Source organism: Macaca thibetana, chromosome 4 (assembly GCF_024542745.1).
Source record: "Macaca thibetana thibetana isolate TM-01 chromosome 4, ASM2454274v1, whole genome shotgun sequence".
Taxonomy (NCBI): Eukaryota; Metazoa; Chordata; class Mammalia; order Primates; family Cercopithecidae; genus Macaca; species Macaca thibetana.
In genome coordinates this window covers 10,183,913-10,192,302 of record NC_065581.1, presented here as the reverse complement: position 1 = coordinate 10,192,302, position 8,390 = coordinate 10,183,913, and the positions used below count along the sequence as shown (strand labels likewise).

General features: G+C 38.6%; 1 non-coding gene across 1 annotated transcript; it reads right to left on the bottom strand.

Moving 5' to 3' along the window:
* Positions 1-7,313: 7,313 nt before the first annotated feature.
* LOC126954084 (U6atac minor spliceosomal RNA) lies at positions 7,314-7,439 on the bottom strand. Its single transcript, XR_007725530.1, has one exon. It is a non-coding gene; the product is annotated as a U6atac minor spliceosomal RNA (small nuclear RNA).
* Positions 7,440-8,390: the final 951 nt, after the last annotated feature.

The following is an 8,390-nucleotide window of genomic DNA, read 5'->3' as shown; positions in this document are numbered from 1 at the left end:
TGTCTGTTTACACTGCTGATTATTTTTTTTGCTGTGCCGAAGCTTTTAGTTTAATCAGGTTCCATTTATTTATTTTTGTTGCATTTGCTTTTGGGTTCTGGGTCATGAATTCTTTGCCTAAGTCAATGTCTAGAAGACTTTTTCTGATGTTATCTTCTAATAGAATTTTTGTGGTTTCAGGTATTAGATTTGAGTCTTTCATCCATCTTGAGTTGATTCTTACGTAAGGTGAGAGATGAGTTAAGAATTTCTCTTATGAACAGCTAATAGCTATGCTTATATTTTTTACTCAGGCTATCAAACTTCAGATGTGTTTGGATTTATTTCTGCTATTTTGTGTTTTCAAATATGCCATAGGCTCCACTTTTCTTTCTTCATGTCTTGCCTTCTTTTTGATTGATTTTTCTCACTCTATTATTTTTCACTGTACTAGTTGGAAAGTAATAAATTATACTTTTAGTCTTAGTTACCCAGGATGTTTAGCATGCCTACTTAATAAATCAATTACTGTTTTTACCCTTCTCGCAGATAGTACAAGCAATCTGCCCACCCTATTTCTACTCAAGTGTTATTTTAATTCTTCCTATATTTTTGATTCTACAAATTAAATACTTCATTCTTTTTGTTTTATATGTTCAATGTTTGTTTTAGATGTCATTAAATGTTAACAATGTTCTTTGCCTGGCATTACTTATGTGTCTTATCTTTACTCTAGAATTTTCTTTTTTCCTACTGATATTCTTCTATAGTGTTTTGATTAATTGCCTTTAACAAGGACTTGATTGTAAAATTTCTTGTTTCTTTTTTTGGTTTGTCTAAACGATGTTTCTATTTGGCTTCGCTCTAAATATAATCTACACAGGCTATACAATTTTAGATTGGCAGTCATTTTTTTTTTCTTAGTACTTTGAAGACACTAGTCCACTGTCTTTCAGTTTCCATTGTATCCTGTCTTTGTAATAATTGTTCTTTTTAAAGTACATAGGTCTTTTCTTTCTCTGATTCCTTCTAAGATCCTCTTTCCATTCCTATTCTATAGTTTTACTGTAATGGTCTAGATGCAGATTTCTTTATATTTATCCTGCTTAGAATTCATTTTAATTTCTGGATCCGAGTCTTGTCCATCAAAGCTGAAAATTTTCAGCTGTTTTGTCTCCAATTATTGTTTTCCCCAGCTCCCCATTCTTTTATGATTTTGTAGAGCTTTTATTGTGTGTTAGGTGCTCTCGAGCACCTATTCCTTGTCTTTTCTCTCTACAATCTAGTTGTCTTTCTGTGTTACATCTTGGTATAATTTTAGCTTTAAAATTATATATGAATCCTACTTTCAGATGCGTCTAATCTTCTATTTAATCAATTTCTTGTGTTTTAAAACTTCAATTACTATCATTTTTTTATCTCTATTAGTTCTATTTAGTGTTTTTTCAAAACTGCTTGGATATTTTTATTGTCTTTTTTCCCCTCTTACTCATAATGTCAATGCCCCCTTTTATTTCTTTAAACATATAATGAAACATTTGCAAACCATAACATCTTTCTTTAACCATATAGATTTTCAAAATACACCTACTGAAGTCTATGTAGGTCTGATTCTACTGTCTGTTATTCCGGCTGACTCTTGCTTATGGTGCCTTGTTTTCTCATGTTCTTAAGGATATTCAAATGTGAGGTTCAGTTTAATGGAAATTTATCTATGGAAATTCTTTGCAACCTGGCTGAAGTAGCATTCTTCAAGACAGAAATTTTCCTCTGTCAGGAATCTGGGGGTCATTACCAACCTGTGACCTTTTATTTATTTTTAGAGATGCAACTCACTCTGTTGCCCAGATTGGAGTGCAGTGGTAGGATCATAGCTCACTACAGCCTCAAACTCCTGGACTCCAGTGATCCTCCTGCCTCAGTCTCCTGAGTAGCTGTGACTAGAGGTGTGCACCGCCACACTTGGCTAATTAAAAAAAAATGTAGAAACTGGGTCTTGCTATATTGCCCAGGCTGGTCTCAAACTCCTGGGCTCAATCATCCTTCCACCTTGGCCTTCCACAATGGTGTGATTGCAGGTGTGAGCTACTGCACCCTGCCCCATGACTCTTTCTTTCTTTCTTTTTTTTTTTTTTTTTGAGACAGAGTCTCACTCTGTCACCCAGGCTTGAGTGCAGAGGCGTGATCTCGGCTCACTGCAAGCTCCACCTCCCAGGTTCATGCCATTCTCCTGCCTCAGCCTCTCGAGTAGCTGGGACTACAGGTGCCCACCACCACACACAGCTAATTTTTTTGTATTTTTAGTAGAGTTGGGGTTTCACCATGTTAGCCAGGATCGTCTCGATCTCCTGACCTCGTGATCCACCCGCCTCGGCCTCCCAAAGTGCTGGGATTACAGATGTGAGCCACCACGCCCGGCTGACTCTTTCAAGAGAAATTCTTGGTTTGAGGATTCTTTGAACCACCCTTTTTAATGAAATGGTCTCCTATCAGTAACCTCCTTAGTAAGGTCCTGTGTTTTATCTGTTTTTTATCACACTTCTTGTGACTGTCCAAATGAAAGCTCATGGTCATTAAAGAGCACAAGATGCTCTAAGGGCAGCAGTATCAATGAATGTTCTAGGTGGCTACTAATTTCCTTCTGATGTTTTCAGGGATATCCCCACTTCTGGTTTTACCCTATCTCAAACAAAGCCTCTTAATTCCTTCTCATCTTCTAGACCTTTTATCTTTGGAATTCTCTCACTATTGATCAAGTCCTCAAGATCATTGTGGAGGTATTCATTCAGCATGATGTTTTAAGCCCTGGAAAGGTATCCTTTGTTGCTCCTGACTGTTTCACGATCTTAGTTATTTTTCATTTCTTACATATTTTACATACAAACTTTCCCTCCCTCCCTCTTTCCCTCCCTTCCTTCCTTCCTTCTTTCCTTCCTTCCTTTCTTCCTCTCACTCTTTTCCCCTTCCTTCCTTCCTTCCTTCCTTCCTTCCTTCCTTCCTTCCTTCCTTCCTTCCCTCCTTCCCCCTCCCTCCTCTCCCTCCTCTCTCTCTCTCTCTCTCTTTCTCTCTTTCTCTCTTTCTCTCTTTCTCTCTTTCTCTCTTTCTCTCTTTCTCTCTTTCTCTCTTTCTCTCTTTCTTTCTTTCTTTCTTTCTTTCTTTCTTTCTTTCTTTCTTTCTTTCTTTCTTTCTTTCTTTCTTTCTTTTCTTTTTCTTTCTTTCTCCCTTTCTGTCTTTCTCTCTTTCCTTTCATTTTTTGACAGGGTCTTTCTCTCTTTCTCTCCTTCCTTTCATTTTTCGACAGGGTCTTGCTTTATCACCCAGGCTGGAGTATAGTGGCATGATCATAGCTTAGAATTCTTAGAATTCTTTTTTATCTATGCTCTTTCCCTTGATGACCTTGTCTAAACACTTAAGTCCAAACCCATTAATGCGCTGATTATTCTCCATCTACATCTTCAACCCAGGCCTATGCTGAGCTCCTTACCTGACTTTTCCACTTGGATGTCGAACAGCTCACACAGTGTCTGGTCTTTGCCTCCTGCCTCAAATTGATTTCTTCTTCAATTTTCCTCCTTTTAGCTAACAGCAACTGCATTCTTCTAGTTCTTCTAATTCAGAGTCATCTAGGACTCCTTTTTTCCCCCACCCCACATTTAATCCATAAATAAATCTCACTAGTTTTAACTTCATACTAAGTCCAGAATCTGACCATTTCTTTTCCCCTCCATGGCAACCAGTCTTATCCACGCTAATATCAAGTCTCGCCTGATTTACTGCAACTGTCCTAAATGCTCCACCTCTCTCTGCTGTTGACCCCTTTAGTCTATTTCCACTGCAGAGGCTGTGGTGGTGCTATTAGGATGTCATTCAGATAATGTCATCCTTCTGCCTACAGCCCTCCAGAGTAAAAGCCAAAGTCTTTGTAATGGTCTTAAGATCCTACAGTCTGGTTCCCATCACTTTCTGACTTCACACTTCCTTTCGCTGTCTCCCCTGTATTCTTTGTGCTCCACTGGTCTCCTTGCCCTTCCTTGAACACACAACGCATGCATCCCCTTCAAGGCCTTTGCATTTAATGTCCACTCCACCAGAAGCACTTTCCCCAGATCTCTGCAGATCTCATTTCCTCATCACCTTCAGATGTTTGCTCAAATGTCACCATCTTCATGAGCTCTGATCAGACCACTGCATTTAAGATTATTACCTCTCCCTCCACATTCCCTATTCCCCTCCTTACTTTGTCGCTCTACATAGCACTTATCTTCTAACATATTTCATTTTGTTCAGTATTTGGTGCTCTTATTAGCTTCCTCAGGTAGGGCTTGTTCTTCTCTTGTTCACTGATGGATTCTCAGAACCTAAAACAGTGCTTGGCACATACCAAGCGTTCAATACATAGCTATTGAGTGGATGAATGAATAAGTGGAATAATTAGCCTGCTGACAAAAATGGAAAAATTGAGAACAAGGAACAGAAAGTGATCGTTAAAGGACTCAAATATTGCTTTCTTTTCATGGAAGAGGGGAAGAATGAAAAAGAAGAAAATCATGGGTGATTTTGAAAAGTCCCTAAAAATGAAGTTATTTGTTTTAAAAAAAAGTTATCAGGTGCTCCCTATTGATCAAGTCCTCAAGATCACTGTGGAGGTGTCCATTCATCATGATGCTTTAAGCCCTAGAAAGGTATCCTTTGTTCCTCCTGACTATATCATGATCTTAGTCATTTTTCATTTCTTCTTTGTTTTACATACAAACTTTCTGTTTCTTTCTTTTTTCTTTTCTTTTCTTTTTTATGAGACAGGGTCTTGCTCTAATCACCCAGGCTGGAGTATAGTGGCATGATCATAGCTCACTGCAGCCTTGACTTCCTAAACTCAAATGATCCTCGTGCCTCAGCTTCCTAAAGTGTTGAGATTACAGGTATGAGCCCCCATGCCTGGCTCAAATGTTCTATGTTTGCTTTGTTTTCATTTGTGGTGCTCAGATCAAAATCATTTCATGTTAACAAAGATCTGATCATTATAAGAAAAATGTAATTACTGTGAGATGTCTACATGCTTACTTCAATTTTATAGAGCCTCTTTCTTAAGAAACCCTGAGAGTGACTACCAGCAATGATCTACCCTGGCTCGTCAGGATATTCAGATTTTTTAAAACATTCCTTGTCATGTGACAATTATGGATTATTTTTATGTTTTCCTGTTAGCACAGCGTAGCATAAATATCATTTTAACTCTCCACAAACTTGAGTTCACAAATTCATGACTTTAAAAACTAGAAAAGTTACTCCATTTCATTTCTAACTTAAGCCCTTATTCCACTGGTGACAGGCACTAAAACTTAGTCAATGAGGGATAACTTCTCCCTGGGACTGTATCTGAGACATAGGGGAGAGCTTCATGCTGTCAGTGAATTGGAGGGGAGGGGCATCTGGTCTTCTGTCTTCACTGTCTATTCATCCAGTGTTCCTTGAGCCATTTATGGTCACACCATTGTCTCTGGTTGTGGTCCACATACTCCAAGTACAACTCATTTTGATCTTGAGGCCCCTCCTGGTTCCTTGGTTTTCTCAGCCTTTTTGCTCCCTCATGGGAAGTGGGAGGATGTAAGACTGTGTGCTGCTTTCCCACTGCTCTCTGGGGGAGAGACTCAGGGACCTGCCTCAGACCTCCTGCCATTTCACTTCTTTAGTCGCCACCTCATGCTGGCTAAGGTGACTTCTCCTTGAAGTTTCTCAATGTCCCAGGCTTCCTTGAAGAATTCCAGTCTCCCCTGACCTCAGATCCCTATCTGGAATTTCTACCAGTTCCCCTCCCTCCAGAGCCCGTCTTGGCTGTGGACATAGGGCAGGGTCTGGTGAACTCTCTTGCAGGCCTGCATCATCATCTGACTTGACTGTTTTCCTTTCCTAATTGTCTACCCTAGCCAATGGAGTTGCAATTTAGTTTTCAGCGATACTCTTTCCAATCTATTGTTTATGTCATAAACTTTATGTGTATCAATAGGCTCAGTCTATTGAAACCCAAAAGCCCAGTTCTTAAAATCACATCTTTGGTGTGCATGCCTGTCATTTGTGTAGGAGTCTCCCAGGTCAATTTGGAAACTCAAACCTGAGTATGATTGGGTTCTTTCTCTTTATATTTTGATAATCCCAACAATCCAGGAGGTAGTGGGTGTTCTGATTTGATGAATGTTCAGGAGTCTAAGTAGAGAAGCTCAAAGGCAATTGGTGAAAAGGAAGTATGGGAAAGAAGTCCTCCCCAAATCACAGTGACTTAAAAATAATTATCCATAAGACTCCAAACATCTGTATTGAAAAAGTTCTCACAAAAACATTTTGCATGTTCACTCTACTCTCTATGGGGCAATTTGTTTCTTCAGCTGCTGTCTCTCTTTGCATGATCTGAAAATAATATTGATTTATGATTATTATTTGTTGTTTACTTTTTCCAGTTTGTGAAATAACCACAGAAAGGTTTTTCCTTTTCATCTGGGATTTTTTTTTAATATGAAAGGGGGTATGAAGATTATCTCAATCTTTGTCAAGAAAAATGTAGAAGTATCCTAAGGAGATAAAAACCATAATAGGTAATCAACTGTGTATTAAAACAATTGACTAAGATTAAAAAAAAAACTTTGAGTCCCCCCAAAGCAGAAAAAATGTGATACAGAGGTAAGAATATACTTCTATTGCTATTTCTTTTGGAGCAGATGACTTGATTTTCTGCTTACTGGTCATGAAACCACTAAATATGTAACTTCCTAGGCTGAAGGAAAAGAAGACTAAGTGCCCTTGTTGTATTGTGCTCTGGATCTCTGATGACAGCCAAGAGAGTCACTGTGAAAGAAAGAGTCACGCTTAACTCCTTGTGGTTCTATTAAGCTGTCTGTTGGCTCAGAACGCCAGACTTGCCTAAGAACATATGAGTTCTGGGGAAAGTCATGGCTAATCAGCTCTCAATAATCCTCTGGAAGCTCAAAAACCCTCTTCATTCTGGATTCTCTTTAGCATCCCACTTTCCAGATTTGCTGCCCGAGAAGAATAGACAGAAAGCATCATACCATATGGGTTTTTGAGAGTAAAGGGCAGGGTGGAGGCGGGGGATACAGAATAGAAAGCTGTTCATTCCATCTTTCATGTATGTCCTTGCTCCGGAGATTTTTACGTCAACCCCATTTCTTGTTAAGTCAAACCCATTTCTCCTTCGATGGGATGGATTTGAATCTTTCCCCAATACTACTGTATGAGAAACGAACCATCAACATAGAAACAATTCTCAAAAGTCAGTGATTTAGCAGTAAAAGGTGCCATATTTAACTTTATTTTATTTTTTATTTAAATAATGGTTAGATGCCACAAAGTAGGTGGCAATGCCTTAACTAAATGCTTGTTGTCAGGCCCGAGGGCCTCTTCCATCCTTGTCAAGGGGAATGCCAACCTGCTCTCCTTCCGTACAACACTGAAGTCAATTTTAAATTTTTCTTTAGAGAAATCAGTTCTTTGGGATTCTCTAATCACTACCCTTTGTTCACGCCCAAAGCCTACTCTTGTATTCTGATAGTATGAATAAGACCAGACATATTTTCCTCATTACAAAAAAAAAAAACAAAAAAAAAAAAAAACTCTGGGACAAGCATTGCTTTGGTTTAAATACTTTCAGAAACTGTACAAATACTGGAGGAACAATTGATAGTAACAGTGAAAGCAAATAAAACTTGGTTTAAATATAGTTATCCGCTTCTTCCCCTCTTTCTTTCTCTAATAATAGAGCATTTATTAGATGAAACAAAGTAGGATCTGGTGTTTCCAGGGTGGGTAACATACACAAGTTGAATCTCCAGTTTCAATGTATAAATGTGTGGTCTCACTGTAATCTTTGTGAAGGCCTCAGCAGCTCAAGATAAGCGTTTACATTTCAGAATCCGTGAAAGCAAACTTAAAAATAAGAAAAAGATGCCAAAGTAAATGCAAATGCAAGCGGCCTCTAGTTTCTCATTTAGAAGTTATATATTTGGTATTATAAGAAGACCAAAAAAGACACCTGAAGGGGGCTTATCCTCCATACAGAGACATGTTTATGACCCCACCAGAGTTGCTCCATCCCAGATGTCTGCAGTGTGGTCTGGACATCTGTTTTTAATAGTTTCCAGGCGTGCCAGTGAGAACATTATCACAAATGGGTTGAATATGATTTGCACAAGGAGTGGAGGTTGTGGGGGAAACAGACAGCTAATAGAGGTTCAATAGTTTGGATAGTTCTTAATTTTCATGAACAACTCTGGGAGTGTGATGCTGAGCTCTATACAATTCAAATGCATGGTGCTTTTTGTTAAAAGGGGTATCTTGTAAAAACTTTCCATTCTATATTTGTGACACAGAGAACACCTATTTTAAAATTCTTTTGTTTCTTG